This window comes from Grus americana, chromosome 1 (assembly GCF_028858705.1).
Source record: "Grus americana isolate bGruAme1 chromosome 1, bGruAme1.mat, whole genome shotgun sequence".
NCBI classification, from domain to species: domain Eukaryota; kingdom Metazoa; phylum Chordata; class Aves; order Gruiformes; family Gruidae; genus Grus; species Grus americana.
In genome coordinates, this window is record NC_072852.1 from 33,171,246 (window position 1) to 33,191,182 (window position 19,937).

General features: G+C 40.6%; 1 protein-coding gene and 1 long non-coding RNA gene across 3 annotated transcripts in view; one reads left to right on the forward strand and one right to left on the reverse strand.

Moving 5' to 3' along the window:
* The window catches only part of PDZRN4 (PDZ domain containing ring finger 4), a 259,655-nt gene that overhangs the window by 185,092 nt on the left and 54,626 nt on the right, over positions 1–19,937 (forward strand). The window lies entirely within an intron of this gene.
* On the reverse strand, positions 1,484–8,329 carry LOC129201384 (uncharacterized). Its single transcript, XR_008575383.1, has 2 exons — positions 7,863–8,329; positions 1,484–4,683 (listed from the first exon to the last, which is right to left on the reverse strand). It is a non-coding gene; the product is annotated as an uncharacterized LOC129201384 (long non-coding RNA).

The following is a 19,937-nucleotide window of genomic DNA, read 5'->3' on the forward strand; positions in this document are numbered from 1 at the left end:
ATATTTTCCTCTCCACCGGGGCTGATGCCCAGTTACCCACTAGATGAAACACTCTCTCATTGCAGTCAGTTGCCAAGCTGTCAAGAAATGAATGAGGCTTGAATGGGATTCATCTGCCCTATTTCAGCCACGTGCCTGGACTTGCAAAAAACAGGGTAAGAAACAGGCACCATCAGAGGGCAGCTGACCTCTGCTTTAACACAGGTAAAACGGATCAGATGCGTTGGCTTGAAGCTGCCCTCTTCCCCACTGTGACTTCAAAGGAAGCCTGCAGCCACTAGACATGTTGCTTCAGATATCTAAAAGGCAGGTGAGGTGGATCCTTCCTCATGTTTTTGTCATAGTATAAGCCCGTGGTAGAATAAACCTGCCAGTCCTCCCAGGCAGGATGGACACAGTAGCCCGAGGGAACCTCCGTCCCTTCCATGCCTCTCCCATACTTATTTATTTGACCTAAAAGCTGCTATTGCCTTAATTACGAGCACTGAGACCTGGCCTCATGTTGAAATGTTCATCTGCTTTTCTGCCTGCATGGGCACATTTGGCCTCTGTTTATTCTGCTGTGTTTCTCTTTTGCTGCTCTGAAGCAACTGCAGAGAAGAAAGAAGGGAGAATGGGGAAGTTTCTCTTGTATTTTTCATTAATCTGGTGGTTTATCCATCCTGAGAAAAAAATGATCTTACCTCCTAGAACACAAGGCCAGGTTGGATGGGGCTTCGGGCAGCCTGGTCTTGTGGAAGGTGTCCCTGCCCATGGCAGGGGGGTTGGAACTAGATGATCTTTGAGGTCCCTTCCAACCCAAACCATTCTATGATTCTGTGATTCTATGAAGAACACCTGAAGTCTTCAAAGGAAGAAAGACGGCACCCTTTGCTTTTAATTGTTTTCCTTTTATTTTAAATGAACAGTGACTTGTACTGTGGAACAGTAGGCAATCCATAAGATTAGTCCAGAAGGTGAGCCAGACCTCAAAAAGGAAATATGAAAGCCTGCTGTGGGTTGGGTTTTTGTGTGGGTTTTTTCAGATTCCTGCTGTGCCTCAGGCTTGCAAAACAGTGCAGGAACCCTAACACCTCACTTTCTTAGATAACAGTGGAGGCAACAAAAAGCTGGGGGTTTTTTTTGAGAGTTTAGGTGCAATATGTAGAACTGATGTATGACATGCTGTTCCTTTGTAAAAGTACCAAGAATATTAAAATATTCCCATTATCAGTGCTTAGCCTCAAGCTTCCTTTAATGATCCTACCACATCTTGTACGAACTAGAACTAAATTGAGTATGTGACTTCAGAAGGTGGCTACACAGTGACAATTAATGGTTCTTGTCAAAGTCCTGCGCAATCAGTATCCATGAATTATGACATCTAACTACTAGCCCTTTTAATCTCCACTAAAGGTTTTCGGGTTCCTTATTAAAGCATCAATCTGTGGCTCTGATGTGTCCCCTCAAAAGAAAAAATAAACAACTAATCAAGTAGACAGTGTTCTTTATGGTTTAATTCAAAGGCTGCTGTTGTACATATATTGCATTTATATGCTAATATCAGTTCATCAGACATTTAGACATGTATTCTTTTCATCTATATTTTGTGTCCTCGTTATTATGTCAGTCTGCTGTTGAACTTTCCCCTGTTCTCCATTCACAGAAAGTGGCTAATACAGTTAGCTAAGCAGATGAAAGAGTTATGGAGATAGAAGTTGGATCCTGCTGTTCTTGTTTTATTCACCAATAAAAGTCGTGCAACTTTAAAAAAAATAAAAAATTAAACCAACTCTTAACAATGATGTGAGCAGCAAAAAGAGCTTATAAGTGGTCCGTAACGAGAATGAACAAGCTTTGCCTTTCTCTACAGGGTTTCTTTTTTAATGTACTGTATCTGATCCTGGTGTCTTACCTAATTTAGAGAATAACTATAGATGTGATTGAAACTTGTGAGAGTTAAAAGCCGAGACACATTTATTCCTGGATTTTGTTTGAAGAAGCAAGGCTAGCTCTTCATTTCCCCTTGCTCTCCATCACTCTGCCTCATGAGTAGCTTGCTATTTTTCTGTGATGTATACTTTTCCTCCATTTTAGCTTGTGGTCCTGCCATTTTCCATCTAAATGTTACCATCTAGACCAGTTCACACCAACCAACCTTCTGGCTTACAACACTAAGCCATGGGTTACTATGTGATCCAATATAATATACCAGCCAGGTCATTGCCACCCGGAAGGGCAGTGGCAGGGACTAGAAGTAGATCTTCCTTTAATGTGTGGTGCGCCCTGCATTTTGAATATTACTTTGTCTTGATCAAAGCTCTGTCATGGCAAGTTTGAAGTTTGGAATATTTAGCGTGGTTTTCCCAAAAAAAAAGATGCAACAAATCCCCATCTCTTCTCCTTGACTGAAAAATGGGCTCACTGTGCCCCTGCATGGGGGCAGGTAAAATCAAGTTGAAACCTCTTTCCCCAGTGCACAACTGTGATGAGGTCACAGCAGGTTACTCTGGTTGGTTTAATCTCTTTCCTTTCTGTTTTCTCCTCACCCTCATCCTTCTCCATCAACATGGTGGTACTTCTAGCCTCAACTCACTCACTTTACTGGATCTACTGTTGATTAATTCTGGAGGCTTTCAAGGCCTGGGTTCATATTTCATTATTTTATTTTTTTTAAGAGCAGCAAAATATTGATTATGCCCACTAGTCTCAATAGTGAACTTCTGTCTTTGGCAGAGGACATCTGGGGCGGAGCAAGCTTCCATGTGCAAGACTTCTGCATAACAGTTGTTTCTAGAAAGCTAACACTTCTTCATACAGATTCATACCTTCAAATATATCCTAAGAAGCTTTAAAGTCCTCATGAGTTCAGGAAGCTCTCAATTCAGTGCTAAATCCAGAAGATCCAAGGCACCTTTGTGATGTGTCTGCTTGTCCAGTTTATCTGAGTGGGTAAATTCCTAAACCAAACCAGGAAATTTCTCAGAAGCAGGCTTTCACATATGATTTACAATCCTAGACATACACCAGTGGAAAAAAATGCACTGATACACCAGAATGGAAAAGATGAATCATTTCTTAAAAAGTGAAAGATGGAAACTCTTGCATAGATAAGTGCAGATGAAAGCATTCACCCTTCAATTCCTGAACTAATTTTAGCATCCTAATTAGAGGATTAATTATCTCTGTATACTTCATTCAAGTCTTGCAGTTATTTTCCCTATTCTTAATTGGTGATGTGGGTTGACATTACTTTGTGCCAATGTAGTCAATAATATTTTAGAATTAGTTAAATCCAGCTTTAATTGGTATTGTTCTGTAATGGCAACAGATTGATTTTGATTTCTCCCTCCCCCCCCCCCCCCCCAATTTCTTTTTCACAGAAACTCCACTTTTGGAATCTTAGAGAAACAATATCTAATTTTCGATCCATTTTAATGATGGATCCTGTCTCCATCAATCAATAAGAACCATTTACTGTGATAACTTCTTCTGCAAAGGAAATAAAATCTGTTGTATAACTGGGTCTGCAAAACAGGAAGTTCTGCCTCGGAGACAGACAAATGTCACTCATACCCCAAATCATGACCTTCGTAGAGACGTTTTCGTATATTATTTTCCCATAATCTACACCTGACTAAGATAATCCTTCAGTGTTCCAACCTGCTGATTCCTTGTTCTTCTCTCTTTCTGGGTTCTTACTCCTTGCTTACACTACCTCTTGCTCTGCAAGTGCTAACTACCTTTTGTTAGCCTATGTATAATTAATACAGCTCAGTTTAATTCAGAGCTCATTCATTTAAGGTTCCTGTGTATATTTTGGATGAGAAGAAAGGCTTGCCTGGCTAAATTCCATGCATATTCCCCAGCTCTCCTGGGCTGTCATTCAGTGATGCAGTAAATGCAGCTCTATGGTTCATAAATACAAGAGAGCAAGTTCTGTGACTGCATTGCACTTTATCATTGATTGGGTTAAAATTCATCTTCCAGTTTTGTTGAAAAAAATGTTGATTGGCTAACTTCCTACCAGCAGGCTTATGCTTAATACCAAATCAGATATCATCTGTCTGTACCATTCTAACTTTATGCTGGTTCAACAGTTGTCTGTTCTCCCACAGTGTCATGTAATTGGCATTGTACCATAAACTTGCTATCATGCACTCTGGCAATACATCAGAAATGTGATTATAATGCAGGGTGATACAATTCTACATATATTTAGGATCAGCAAATTGTGGAACTGCTGCATGACCTTTTCTTGTACGAGATACATTATCATGTTCTATGTACTTTACTCTGATGTCTTTAGATAATAGTAGCAATAACACCATGACTAACTCTGTTGTGTGTCATTGAAAGAGAGAAATGCCCTGTTATTAGATCATTTACTGAAAACAGTGGAGATGAGATCAAGTCCAACTCCATCTCTTACAGCAGAAGTGAGACATATTGCATATTCTGATGTTTTCAAAGCCACCTGTTTTGTTTATTTTTTTTCAATGTACAGTTGCTCTGATACTTTCTTAAAGCAGATCCTGAAGGTATGCATCAACACTAGGACATGTGAAGCAGCTTTTTGATCATTTTTGCTCATCAATCAGATTGCCATTTTTTACTGTTTTGATGCACTTCCATTTTCACTTAGCTTGAGGTAGAGAATCTACTCAGAGAAGAACAGATGAATGATTTCTGCTGTGATAATACCTGTGAAAACAAGAGCAATCCAAACTTCTTAATGGTTCCATTTATTAAGCGCACCTCTTTCCAGTCTCCTTCCCCATGAAATATGCAGCAGGAAGCAATCGTGTAAAAGAATAGAAAGCAAGGCTTGAAGATGTACATAGTTAAATGTTATAGATATGAAGATATCTACCATTTCAAGATGTGGAATATGAACTGTTATTGATACTATGTGTAGATGAACATACTGCCTCATCTACCTTTATTGCTCTTCTTACATGCACAGTTGTTGATCAACACAGCTGGGTTTGACTACTTTAAACTATCACCTTTATCTTCTGATCAGTGCTGCCTAAGGTATTACACCTTGGCAGCAAGTAGCTTGCTGTGGAAGATTCACAGGTGGAAATGAAGGGTTTTATACCTCAAATTCTGTGGTTACAGTTGCATTGATTCTCCTCCAACATATGTCTACTACAAAGCAGTTTATTCTCTTTACTGTTTATGGAACAAACTGCCTGAGTAAGGCTAACACATACATAGGTTGACATCTTCTAAAAAGAACGCTGTGCAGAAAATACTAGGAAAGCACGTCTTTACGATGGAGCCCAAATACAAATTGTTGACTTCTGCATTTTTCTGCATATTCTTGGTGCACATAACCGACATATGTATTTATGTCTTTATTCCAAAGGTATCCACTATCATATAATTTGAGCATGTCTTGAAAAATAGTGATGATATGTTGGGCAATGGAAAGTGTGCCAAATGAAGCGCAACTAGCAACAGTGAGATCCAACAGAATGAAGGAGAATGTGGCTGAACACGAAAAATGGTTTGCTATTAGGGAATGCTAGTTACGGAGTAAATATGCAGAGTAAGCCCCTTTGCTGTTTCACTTATAATTAGTTTGCAGAATCCTGTTCCAGAGATGTTTTTTCATGGGTAGGAACAAGGCTGATGGAGTAGCTGAGTATTAGGACCTGTTTGCTATGGAGAAAGGCCTAAATATAACTCTTGGAAGGCAATGAGAGTTTTACAGTTAAATGCAATTCCCACTTTTTCCAAAACCAGAAAATCATTTAAATGCTATACCTTTGCCAGACAAAGTACAGCTGAGACGCAAAATTGACTTCAGAGCCGTGTTTCAGCTCTTTGACTAGAGCGCTTAAGTTTTTTGGTGTCTTGTTGAAAGAGCAGGCCATGAAAATGAGATCCTTGGGAAAGGCTTACAGAAATCTGTCTGCTGCCAACTTGCACCTTTAAATCTGTGCAACAAGGGGAAGAAGACAGTATTTGCAGGAGTATCAGGAAGAGCAGGTTCTGATTCCTCAGTATGAAAGGCAGATAATATATCTGTAACAGAGGTACAGAAAGTAGAAGAGAAGGCAGTGAAAAGAGAACTGCAGCATTAGGTTTTCCTACAGTAAAAGTGCTTACAGACAGTCCTCCCTGTAATGCTGTGAAATCTATGCAGATCAGCTGTACTTGTGTGTGTTTAAAGAAAAGGTCTATAAATTTACTGTAGTCCAATCATAATGACCAGAGGTTGCAGTATGGGTACATACATGTAATATATATTATAAATGAAGCATACATTTCCATTTCAACAGTAATTCCCAATAAGCTGGTATACATCAATATAAGTTTGCTAGCAGATCAATATCTAATCTGTTTGCCGATTTAATTGTATCAGAAGAGTGCATCAGACTGATAATTTTCTAGTCAGTCTCTTGTGTTAACTGAACAAAAACGTCAGAAAGTATTTTTACTGTTACAAATGAATGAAATATTTCAATGCAGATAAAATGCTTTCCATTCTGATCTAACTAAGCAAGCGAGTCAAAGCTGTTATTTATATTAGAACATCAGATATTTTAGGAGCAGAAGATGCATCGTTTTAGACTAACATAGCTTTTTTATTTAAATTTGCATCTACCCAGTAAAGGAGCGGAAATAATTCAGTGTGGGACCACATGAAAAACATGTTACAGCAGCACAACTGGGAATTTGTGTCATATAAATGAAAGGAAGTCTCTAGTAGAAAAGATGCTGTAGCAGCTCTTGGCTTTCACTGTGTGAGTAGATGGATGAGTGTTTCTGTGACTCCCAAAGCTGGAAGAATTGTGCTGCATTAATGAGAGTGTTTTCATCTGGTTGCATGGATCAAATCCAGCATTTGGCCAGGATGGCCAGAGGTGGAAATCTGCCAACTATTATACTCTACTATTTAGAAACAAAGTGAAAAAAAGGCTTTTTTTTTTTTTTTCCCCCCAGGTTCTCTGTGCAACTGAGATTTTTAAAAGATGATCTCTAAAATTCTCTGAGCTCCGGGGGGGGGGTATGTGGGAATGGATTGCCAAAAGTAGCTGCCTCACATGCTCACTCTTAATAGCATTTCCCTTTGCTGTTGCTGGAAGCAGGCTACCTAGGTGGAGGTGGTTGGTTTAAAGCCGGGGGGACATTTCTTGCATTTTCTCTACGGTTCACTGGAAAAGTCAGGCTCATTCAAACCTACTGTCGCTTTAGATTGTTTTTCCTCTTTTGGAGGAATCCCAGGCACTTTGGGGCATCTTTTTCAGAAATTGTTGTTATGACCTGACATTTAAACTGATTTCAAAATAGTCTTACATATTTAAAAGGAAAACAACCTGTTTTCTGAAGGTTGGGATTGCAGTGATCTCTTTTCAACATGGATCTTCTGTACATACGGCATTCTGCAAATTATATATTCTGTTTCACAGAATTACTATATTTATTACCAGAGGAAAATAGATTATTAATTACAGCCAAAGGCTGCTTTGATTAAATATACAATTAATTAGCTATGCTAAGCCCATCCCAAAGCTCCCAATATTTTCAGCTGGATGGTTTTTCTAGTACTTTTAATTAAAATTCTTCTAAAAAGCCACAAGTTAGCTGCATGTGCACTTAAACTGAAGTTAGCTCTTCAGTGTTTTGCTGGTTTTTGTATGCCATCTAATTAATCTGTGGTGATTACATGTACATAAAATAATCTGAAATACAAGGTAATTTGTGCAGATATGGAACAGTGAAGAGCTTTTACTAGTCCTTGGCATGATTGTTTTATCTTTGGAAAGTAATTTTGAAAGGCCACAAGTGATAATTGTTTTGATGAAGCAAATGTGGAAAACAATGTACCAACCAAGCACAGTAAAAAAAGCAGCTGGAGATTTACTTACAGAGATGGAGGTGTTTGCTTCTCATTGCGCAGCTTGTGTCTTTGTTTCTGGAGGTGCAGGCTCCTTGTCGGCTGTCCTCCAAGTTGGGGAATCTCGCGTAAATTCCTCTGTGCTGTCTGGCGGCTTGCATCCCACTCCTGTTTTGATGAACTGACTGTTGTGTGGCTAGGAGGTGGCTTAGAGCTATGTTTTCCTTCATGATTTATGAATAAAGTTAGGGTTGAGTTTTCCAATGGGACCAAGAAAGTGAAGAGCTCCTACAAAAATCCACAGGTTTTGTTTTTCTGCATGTTGTCAGTACTCTTGAAATCTCTCTTTCTCATTACTGCTGAACTATTTGCGGCTAAGATTTCCGAGAAATTAATTTGTAGGTAATTAAACTTTCCTTAAAGGCGACAGGGTGTTTGTCTTTTGGAGCCCAAATGCCTGGGATTTTTGGCAGCTCCGTATGTGTGTGTGCGGGCATGCATGGCGGTAGCAGACCCTCTACATCACACTAGTGAAATATTAAAGAAATAAAGACTGGGGTTGGGTGAGGGGTGCGTTGTCACTGGCTGGAGCACATATCATTCCAGAGACTGGAAAGGCAGCCCTCCAGGTCATGGCAATGAGCAAGGGGGGGGGATTAAGTGCTCTTTGCTCAGGGAGGTGCTTCGTGTTGTGTCCCTCACCAGCCACTTCTGCATTTGTCCTTTTCCTCTAGTGGCAGCAGCGATACCCGGTGCACGCTGGCTCACGGCCCTGTGGTTAGAGCAAAGTCCCATAAAGGTTTGAGCCCTCCAGGCTGTGGAGGGTCTTGAATTCGGATCATCTGTTTCCTGACGGACACTCCAGCCACAAGGCTATCATTTTTTCAGACCCATGAGCCTCAAGTGGTGTGGTCACTTGCCACATGGTGTGTGATCACACAGTAACATTCTGTTGCTTTGGGTTTTGGTTGTTTGGGGGTTTTTTTAATTGTCATTTGTTGTCTTTTGTCTTTGTTTTCTGTGTGGTTTCCCCATGAACAAGAGTGGCCGAAGTTGCAAGTGGTTTTTAATGGTAAAATTATTAACGAAGAGGTCAGTGAGAGAGAACAAGGGAGGGAGGTAGAGGCAGCATGGGAGGAAATTTGATTTTGTAGCTGAAAGTGGAGACAAGCCGTGTAAAGATAATCTCTAATGTGCTCTGGTGGAACTTTAATTTACAATTACACCATTCCGGAATATAAGCTGCTCTTCTATCTTACTCCCTCTTTTTTCTTCTCCTCCTGAAGGCAGCAAAATTCTGCTGGGCAGCTTCGATGACGTTGCTGCAGGGAGAGAAAGATGAGATCCAACATAAGGAAGAGCTGTGCATCATAACAAAACAATATATACTGTCTCCAGAAGTGCTGCCTTACCTTTCATAAGGCTTCATACCTTTTTGTTCTTTTTTATCTGTTGTTAATGTCTTTTGCCGAAAAGAAAGCATACCTTTGCTTGGAGTAACGTTAGTATTCAGAAAGCTCATCCTAAATGTGCCACGGGAGAAGTAGCCAGTTGATGTTCGAGTTCCTAGCTGGATGCTGGATCACCCCTATCATGTCTCTGCATAAATAGTTTGTCATAGCACAGTCTGTGTCCTAATCTCATGTTTTTAATGTATATGAGCCACCAGCTTTTAATGGTACATTAGCTTAATTTGTACTTGGTAAAAATTATGTTCCAATTTTGCACATCTTAGTCTATAAATATCTTTCTACTTCAGGCAACAATATTCTGGCCTCCCATCAAATATGCCTCTAACTTTTTTCACGAAACTTTTTTTCTTTTTAATTAAGATTGATTTTACATGTCACAAGTCTTGTTTTACATGCATGTTGCAGGGTGATAGTGTATATAACATATATTCTAGCTTTTTCTCTTCATCCAGAGGACTTCTCTAGTCCATGCTTTTGACACATAAAGGAATTTCTGAATGTGTCAAATGTCTTGTGAACGGTCGTTTAAAAGCCTTTCTCATGTGGAGTGACAAAGAACAGACTCCAAACACAAGCAGGCATATGTTACAAGTCACGAGTTAAAAGTAAACCAGCATAGTAGCGTCCTGACCCAGCTGTATCCATGTGCCACAGCGTGCAAGTACACAGAGACACCAGTTTTGTGGTTAACTCTGCCTGTATCCACTGTGTTACTGAAGCTGAGAGTCAGAAACCCGAGGGCAGAGCCGTTTCTGATGCCAGCAGTGTGCCAGCCCGCTGCAGAGGGAACGTGCCAGCGGCAGAGCTGAACAGAGCTGTGCAAAGCTCTCCCAGCTGGGAGATGTTCTTTGCAGAAGTCATATTTTCCAGGAGCTGTACCTGCGAGCCATCTACATCTGTATCTGCCAACTGTTGTCCAGACCTTAAATGGAGTCCTTCAGATGTCAGATAGATTGTAAATGCAGCTAGTCTGGCACAAGAACTGTCCTATTTCTGCTAACACTGTTCTGTGATTCCCCTCTTGGTAGCACATCCAATACCAGTCTTAAACATTGGTGACATTTGGAGATACATGAACGAGGGTCAAATGTCAGTCATAACTTTTGCCTGTTATTGCTTTGTGCTGTTGCTGCAGCTTTTATCAAACTTCAGCACCTGTCCTTATTACAATTTGCTTTGCGACTGTGCTCTTTGTTGAGATTCAGAAGTGCTTTGCAAATGTGAACTCAGCCGCGCAGTGTTTCTGAGGTGTAGTGCAGCAAGCACGCATCATGCTAGCAGATGGTGCTCTGCATATATGGCAAAAAAAAAATCTTGCATTCTATGTATTAAAAAAATGCAGTAGTTTATTATTTAAATCTGAGTAGAACTCTACTGTTTTACCATCAGCATAACAACAGGCAGGGAAAATGTTGAAATATAGTCAAGTTCTGTGACTGTGCAAAGATGAGAAGGCCAAGCCAGGGATAAAGGCAGACCTTGGGCATTCTCAGTCCTGCGCTGTCCAATTCACAGCTCTGCTTCCATTTTTTGTAATATAACTTTTAAATGCAAAAAACATTTGTCGTCTGACTACAAGAGCTGGCACAATACGTATCTCCATCATAGCTGTTCTGGGCTTCAGGATAAATACCTCACACCTTTACAGCCTCTTTCAAACCCAGCTCATTATGATCTTTTTTGTGTAAATCCTTCTAAATTCACAGATAATTGACAAGACGGCTCTGAGGGGCTTACAGCCAACTGTGTTAGTGAAGCTGCTTTAGGAAGTCCAAGAGCTGAGAAGCCTAATAGATTATGGGAGAAAAATAAATGATTGCCAATGCACAGCAACAGCTATACTAAATGAAATACCTCAGTTGTTTTCTATTTTATTTTTTCACAAAATACCCAAAGGCAATAATCCACTTTCTGGATTAACAGCCTGTAAACTATTACTCTAAAAAAATAAAACCATCTCTGAGCTAACTTACGGCAACACAGAAGGCATCAGGAAGCAGTGGAGTCTCTGCTGTGTTGTACTTGTGTAACTTGAAACCATGCTGAGTGAACATTTTTTTCTGCTTTTATAAGACATGTGAAGAATAATTTCTGTCCAAGACTATAAATCAGACCTCATCCTGGGAAATATGTTTACAACACCCTTGAATACTGCTGTCTATAAATAGAGATGTTCTCTCTGGATTACCAAAAGCCATAATAAAATATACCTATAATTTTTCAGCATTTAAAAAAATCTATTCCTATCTTCACCCATTTTATTTTAATGCCTGATTTTTTGTCTCTAAATTCTCCAAAACTGAGGCCATGCCATTTGGTAAATTAAAAGGATATTCACACATCATCCAAGGTGCTGAGATTTATAACCAACTAATTCCTCTAGACTCCCTGTTGTCATTGGAGAGAGGTGACCATTTCCAGAGAGTCATTCAGCTTACTCACGGCTAGTTTACCTCCCCTTTCTTGTTGTTGACTATAGGAGAATTGTCAGTTAAATTGTCTCATTTGGTGGTCTGAGTATCTTCTCCCATGCCTTATATTTTGAATTAAAACTAACAGATTTTTTCCTGCATAAATTATGTGAGTAATTGTACTTGTGCAGTGGCTCAAGACCTGTATATTTTGGCTTGGGTAAGTATTTGCAGCTATGCACCTAGATAGCCCAGCCTACCCTCTGTGTATGGAAAATCCTTATTTCTATATCTCTGTGGGTTGGGTTTTTTCCCCCATATCTCCCCAGTTTTTATGTCTTCTAGCATTTGTGAAGAGGCAGATATACAACTGCTTCCCTTTTCTTCTAGACACCTGTTTTGGACTTAGGTGTGAGTGGAGGCAATTGGTGTCCCAGACGGAAAGTCAACACAGTCAGCAGTTGGCTGGGTGAGCAGTTTGTCTGGTTGCTCTGTAATTTAGTCTAGGTGACACCCCCCAAGTTACCTGAAGGCTGGTGTTCCTAAAGCTTACAAAAACTACTGTTAGGTTGGTGGAACGGGTAGCTTTCACCCATTGACCAGCAGCTGGTCCATGTCTTCAGATGGACATGCAGAAAATTAATGATTAGAATAGGGAGCCATAGGTTTTGTGTGAAAGTTAGATGATACAAGGGGAATAAAGATTTTTCTTCAGCTTGTATCAGAGTTGACTGTAGAATCTGGTGAGCTGCTGATGCATGTTACTGGCAGTATTGTAGATTAAACTGAGATGGAAGTGAATGCTGGAGATTTGCTTCTTATTCTCATGCTGCCGGTGCTTTGTGATTTCAAAGGATGTCCAAAGTGTAGTCCTTGTGGATTTTGTTATGGTGAAGCAAAAGTCTCTCTATTTTTAACGTTGAGCGTGGTTAAATGGGAAACTCTTAAGGACTCTGAAATTCACTTTGAATTTTCCTGTTAGTTGATGTGCCTCATAGAAGATCATTTGAGGGTTAGCATCGCAAATTTGAGGTCACTTGAGGGTTCTGAGGTGTGTTCCCTCAGAAAGGTAAATTTTCTTAAAACTGAAGGGTCACATTACGTTTTTGTGTGTGTTCAGGAATCAGAGCTCAGTTTTGATTGTATTGCGTATGCTTCATCCACTTGATGCCCCATCTTATGTCTACTACTTGGTGGGGAAATTGAAAACAGCATAAATAGTTATTCTTGCAACATAAACGTGAGCCTAATGTAGGTCTGCATCAGAGAAGTTTAACTGCAAATGCAAGGTGTTTAGTAGTAAAGAGCGATTGCTGTCTTCCTTTTCAACCTGAAGACCTGGTTGGCTCTACTGTATACTGCCTGTGCTTTGTATCCAGGTAGTTGCATGAAATACAACCTAAGGAGCATAGTGATTTTATGGCAGTCTGCCCCTTTTGAAGAAGATGTCCTTCTTTTTGGGGAGATACAATTTGTGTCAAGTAGAAAAGTTTAACAAAGTCTCAGAAGGATTTGCACAGGTATGTGTTTTGAGTGGAGGGGAAAAGCACTTGAAGAGTGAAGGGGTAGGAGAGGAGATTTGAGTGGAACATGGGCAACATGGAGGGAGAAGACAATTGCCTGTAGGGTAAATAACCCTAACATTTTAATAAAGTTGATTTCTGAAGCAAGGTTTTTCGGTGATCCAATTTTTAGCACAGCCCCCAGAAGTAGTTATACCGGCATAACTGTGAGGCAAGGGACACTAGTGTTGAAGTACTAGCCAGGATGAATAGGGAGATTTGTTAAATTCATTTAGCATGCAGGAGATGGTGGAATAAAATTAAATGGTGTACCTATACTTCGGATCCTTGTGGGATTTGCTAGCCTTCAAGTTCAGTGCACACAGTGTGGAAGGTGTTAAAGTACAGTTTGAAGAAAAAGATGATTACACATAGAGGAGGCAGAGGGTAAGTGGGGTATAATGAATCACAGACTAAGCAGGGGTAGATGGTTACAAAGCCAGGCTAACCTGATAGACTTTTTGATTAGCAAATGCCTTATCTTGACGATGAGTGTGTGGTAGGTCCTCTTTATCTGGACTTCAGATAAACAAAAATATCTGATGTGGTATTATATGGGAAAATACTAGCTAAAGTGGAACAGAAGTGGTTAGATAAGCGGTCATAAGGAGGATATGGAATTGACTCTGGAGGAATATCTATCTACATGTAGTGTTAAAAAGGAAGGTGAAAGGCTGGAGAGAGGTTACTGCTAGAGCTCCAGAAGGGTTTGTCTTTGCAGTGATCTTGTTTAGTACTTTTTATTACTGACCTTTGCAGAAATATCAGCAAATTTGACCTGCCAATTCCTAATGACATGTCTAATGTCATCTAAAATACCAATGGCTTCAGAAGGACTGGGAGGTTTACCTGGAAATCCTGGCAGGGGTAAAGGAGGAGGGCAGGACGGGAGAAGGCTAAATATTGAGGGAAGAAGGTGGAGGTAAAAAAGAGAAACACTGTAATGAATCATGGTTTAGGAAAGTACAGTAATCAGAATATAATAAGGAGAAGAGCCAGAGACTAGACCTGTAATTTCTCTCATTTGCTCCACTACTGGGAGATTTCCGAACACAGCTGTTGTGCCCATTCGACTGGGATGGAGGGAGCATTTCAGAAGAATAGCCTTCATCTACCCACGCTAGCTCCTTAACTCCAACCCTACTTAATAGCTGGTTAAATGATATTTAATTGCTTCAAATTATAGCTTCAGAAAGTGGTGTATAATTTCTTGCATTACAAAATGTCCAGTAACCTGATGGAAAGACTCCCTTGCAGAGTGAAAGACATGATTTCATACTCAACTTATGCTGAGTTCAGCTTTGCCAGTTTCTAAGCAAATTACTTACTTGTTAGGTTACTGTGCCAATATGCAGCTGCTACTGCCCCCAATCCTTACTGCCCTTATTTTTTAAGGGAAAGTCTTGTGTTCCGTTGGTTTCCGTACTTTTAAAGAAGTCTGACTAGCCTGGGCCTGGAGTAAAAGGGAAGACCTGGTGGGGAGAAATGTCTACTTAACTGCCAGGCGTAGATGGCAGCTCCAGAAGTGCCTTTTGAGTTTGCTTCCAGGCCGTTGTGCAGGATGCCTCTTCACTTGCCCCGTAGACCACGTACATCTCCTGCCTGACAGCCTCTGAGGGGCTCTGTGCCTCCTCCTACCCAAACAACAGAGGGTGAAATGAGGATACTGAACCCCTTTTGGTACTCGTGCACCTCATCTGCTGATCATGCATGAGGATGTCAGATGGGACAGCATTGCTGTCTCTGAGACACAGTATCACAAGCTGCTCCAAGTAATCCCCTGTCTTGCTCGATAGAGCTGTGCGACGTACTAGATGTGATGGCTTGCGGGCAGCTGGTTTCTGCTGACTGCAGCAGCCGTCGGAGGAAGCTGAAGGTTAAGATTGCATGGCTGTGTACCTGACCTTACTGTTTTCCTAAGGCTGAGTTTTGGAGGGTGTGGTGGGGAAAAAAAATGCATGTTCTGGATGTGGGTAAGACAGCACTGGCTACCTTAAATGTGTTTTAGTGAGACTTCTGCACTGACAGCTGAGCATGATGGTGTTTCCATTTGCTGTTAATAAAAGCACTCAAGGCCAGTATGCAAATTCTTTCACATAAAAATCTTCTTCTCTGAGAATCTCCATCAAGAGCAGATTTGTCTCCTACGTATGTAAATATTGAATTTTCACAGTATTCGAAACCTGCAGTCTCTTTTCTCAGATGTTTTGCTAGTTGTCTAACAGAATATCAATAATTAACTGCAAAGTAGTCACAGTGAGAAACAAAACCTTGAATATTAACTTGGCAGGTTTATTTTTAAATTGTCTGCCAGAAAAGCTACCTGTGCCATTCCTGTTTGGAATCTCACCCAATATTTCCCGTCTCTTGTACAAATAGTAATCAAAGAATTTTCTTTATCCTGAGATCTTGAAGGCAGACCTGAAACACAGCAGACAAAATGGTTTATGCTTGGAACAAAGAACAGTGCTACGAGGGTTGGAGACCTGCGGTCGAGTGGTTCACTCTCAGATGTGGAAGCTGGCCAAATTTCCCCAGTGGCCTGGCCTTTCTGCCACGGTTCCATGTCAGCAACCGAGCCCAACAAGTGTCAGGACTAATTCAAATAGCAGAATTGATTGCCGGGAATGATTTATGCCTGTCTGCCTCTCCTCGGGTGGGAAAGGTTTGTTTAAATTTTGCCCTGCCATTTTGAACTGGCTTCAGACATTTCTCGATTTATTGGAAGTCTCTGCTTTTCAGCTGCAGTTCTTTTCACCAATAACTTTATGCTATGACATTTTACTTGACTAGCTTGCAAAGCCAGCTTACCATGAACGTTTAAAGGAACCTGGTTTTCTTAAAGAATGCATCTATCGGCAGTAACATAAAAGCTAATCTCAAGTCCTACTTGATGTGGGTTTTGAAACAGGAACCTATGTGGTCTTAAATTTAAGGGGGAAAATATGCTTTTCTCCAACTGAGCCTTTCTAAAACATAACCTTTTCAACAAGTAAGCCGGGAAGAAACCCTTGAATCCAGGTACATCTGAGCTGTTAGAGCATCTGGAGTTAGGACTTGGTTGAAATTTGCACTTGGCTGCTGTATATCCATCCAGATGCAGGTCTACACCTCTCCTCCCTGACCAGATCCTACTCTTTAAAGTACAAATAAAGATTCTACAAGCTGTGACATTGCAACATCGTATTTTGGTTTCTGTAAGTAGAAATTCTATGTTTTCCCACAGTTTCTTGTCACCTGCTGAAGAAGGTTGCAGAAGTTAGTGGAAATGAAGGCTACAAGGCAGAAGTCATGGTTAGATGGCAAATATGACATCTTAAAATCTGGCTGTGAGGTTTAATTGAGAAGTTCAGTTGAGAAGTGTTACCTTTTCAGTGTTGTTGATCTTGGTGAAATGACTTCATTTCTTCAGGAACTTTGCTTTTACAAACACTGTGCTGTTGTTAAAGCTTATTAAAAGCATTTCTAGATAGTCAGCTGTTCCTCAATCATTCTTTTATAAGCACATATAGAACTTATATGTCTCTATAAAATATTCCTGTATATATAATTTGTATATTCCCAGCAGGAATTTATGTGCACCTGGCACTTCTCTTTTAATATATAATGTAAAAAGTAAAGTCCTTTATTTCTTCTTTCACTGGTATCTACCTTTTTCTTTTATGAAATGTCACGCAAATTAAAAAAAGAAAAACAATTTTTTAAAAGGACTTTTTTCCTTAGACAAAACAAATATGACATTGCCCTTGTCTTGATATCCCACAGTGTGCCATAGCTAAAGTACTTTGATTGTCTAGGCCATAAACTTTATTTTCAAGCGTGTCTATTTTAATTCATGTCCACTTATAATTCATTGTTTAAATTCCCAGCACAGATGTACAATCACTATTTTTACTGCAGCAATATCTAGAAGGCCCTACTCACTTTGGAGCTCTGTGTTGCTTGATACTGTGTAACCAAAAAGACACAGTCCTAGTGCCTAGGTATTTTTTTTCTAAATAGATAAGTATAGGAGGTATAAAGTGTGGATTGCAGTATTTTTAATTAAATTGTTCATGCTGCTTTTACATAAGATAATCAAAAGGCTGTCAGATAGGCTCATTACATATTAAAGGATAACTCTGTTGCTCAGAACAGAAAGAATTACTCTATTCCTGATGTTAGAAGGTCTTTTCTGCTCTGTATGCTAAACTGCACCATCCGATGTCAGTGCATCGCAGCTGAAAGCAGCAAGAACTGCCCACATGTATCCAAGGGCCAGGTTTTTTCTCTGAACAGTTAACACAGAGATTCTTCAAAATCTGCTTGGATTTCAGTGATATTTGTAGTATTGCAAGGCGATGGTACAAATCTGATTCATGCAGTGTATTCAGTGGCCAGTCGACTGCACAGCCTCGGCTACAAGCCACGTGTAAGCTCCCTGCCGTATTTTTCAGCCATTTGGTCCTTTGCAGCCTTGCTGTGCCTTGGAGAGCTGGAACAGCAGCTCTGACACAGTCTTGCCATACACCCAGAACTGCCTGGAAAAAGAAAACTGATGAGTGTTGTGTGAACTTCCTCAGTAATTGCCCTTTGCTGATGTTTGGAAAGCTCATTGCAGAAATGAGCCAGCTACTTCATTCTGGAGCCAGGATGGAGGGGTTTCACAAGTAGACTTTGTGCCGGGGAAGGTTCCCTTTGCAGATGTTAAGTACTAAAGCTGTACAGGAGTGACTGATGATGCTGATGCTGCAGAGACCAAACGCAAGAAGATAAAGGAAGTAAAAGGAGCAAGAGAAAGATAAGGGAAGGAAGCCAAAGAGGCAAATGGAATAAAACAGAGGAAGGAAGTGGTGAGGGAAGGCAGAGATATGGAGAGAGGAAGGAGAGAGACACTCCAGAAGGAAGAACAGACATAGGAACACTGGGACAGAAATAGCAGCTGTAATAATTGATTTTCAGCCAGGAAGGAGCTGCAGCTCGTACTACTGAAGACGTGTATACAGCCATGTCACTGTATAAATAAGGTAGTATTAGGCTGGTCCTAATATTCACATCCCTTACCATTTTTCCGGATAAGAAGGAATGTGGAAATTAAACTTTAGAAACTAATAAGTTAAAATATTTCAGTGACAGTGCAGTAAGCCATCACTCAGTAGAAAAACAAGGTAATCCTACACGACTAAATAGCCTTTAAAGGAGTATCAAAGTAGGAGAGAGAGAAGCAAAAGGGAAGAAACAGACACAAGTATATTTTGTAAGATACCTCTTTATATAGGCATCTACATGTAGTTTCTTTTATGTTCATTGTGTGTAACTAAACGTGTACAAGAATACTGTCATTAATATTACCTGCTCTCATGGATGTTACTATTACCCGCTGTCTTGATGTTCAGGGAAAAATTGTTGCTAAGCTTTCCTGAGAGCTACCAGGAACTTTCTGGTACAAAAGCATCTGATGGACTTTTGAATGGCAGGTGAGGCCCCATCGCGTACTTAATTTTATCAAACGAGTGGCTTCTCTAAATTCACATTTTCTTCTTTGAAAAAGAGATCAAGGAAGTTGCCATATGCCATGTTCCAGAGGCAGGATGAAGTTAAACTTCAGTGTAATCTATTGCTGCATCAGCCCCCATGGCTGAGGCATTGTAAATACATGTGGGCTCATGAAAAGTATTTTTAAAATGTTTAGTCCTGTAAAAAGTTGGAAGGAATTTTTGCAAGTACTAATATGCATAAAACAAATTGCCAATATGCATCTTTTGGAGTAAAGCCATGAAAATCAATGGAGAACAACAGTGTCAAATTAGTGTCGAAGCAGCATGAGAGAATTGAAAAATAATGAAAGGGACCCTCCAAGTTTTATTTCAAGAGAGAAGGAGCCTTTTCTATTCCTTCCAGATGACAATACAGATACACAGTGAGAAATGCATGTTCAAGTAGAGGAAGTCTGATACATATTCATTAAAGAACAGCAAGTGCAGATGCTTTTAGGGAGCACTCTAACCTTAGCACTTCATGTCGTTGGCACCCCAGCAGGACATCAGGTTGGGTTAGATGCGTGGCAGCACCCAGGGCTGGCCAGGGTTTCAGTCAGGGATGGGGCCAGGCTGAGCGCTGTGACGTTGGGCTTAACATCATTGCAGTTTTGCAGTGTGAAACACCGGCACGTGGAGGACTCTCTTGGCTGAGGAAAAACTCTACTTACTAGAGAGGCTGGAGACAACATGCTGTTGGCTACTCTTCTCTGCATCTTTTAAGAGCCAGCCCAGTGCACTGGTGCTTGCTGGTGGATGTGCTGGCAGAAACATGCTTCCTTGCTGGGGTGATGAGTGTTGTGCATGGGGGAAGCGGGCTCTCGGCACTGGCACCGCAGTCGGGAGCAGAGCGGTGAGACCCGGCCAGCTGCTGCTGCCGTCTGTCCTGCTCCTGCACAGCTGGAGCAAGTGGAGTTAGTCCTCAGCCCTGGGAGGGCTCTAGCTCTTGCTGTTCTACCTTAAATTGAATTTAAAAATAAAAAAATAAAATCTGCCTTGTGCTTAACTGCACGCCTTAAATGGGGAATTTTAATAACGTGCCAACAGCAGCAGTTTGGAGTATCTTACTGAGGAAAAGGTCACTGTGCCCATAAGTTATCCTAGCGTTTGATCAGTGGACTCTTTTCCAAAGACTTTAAGTCTCA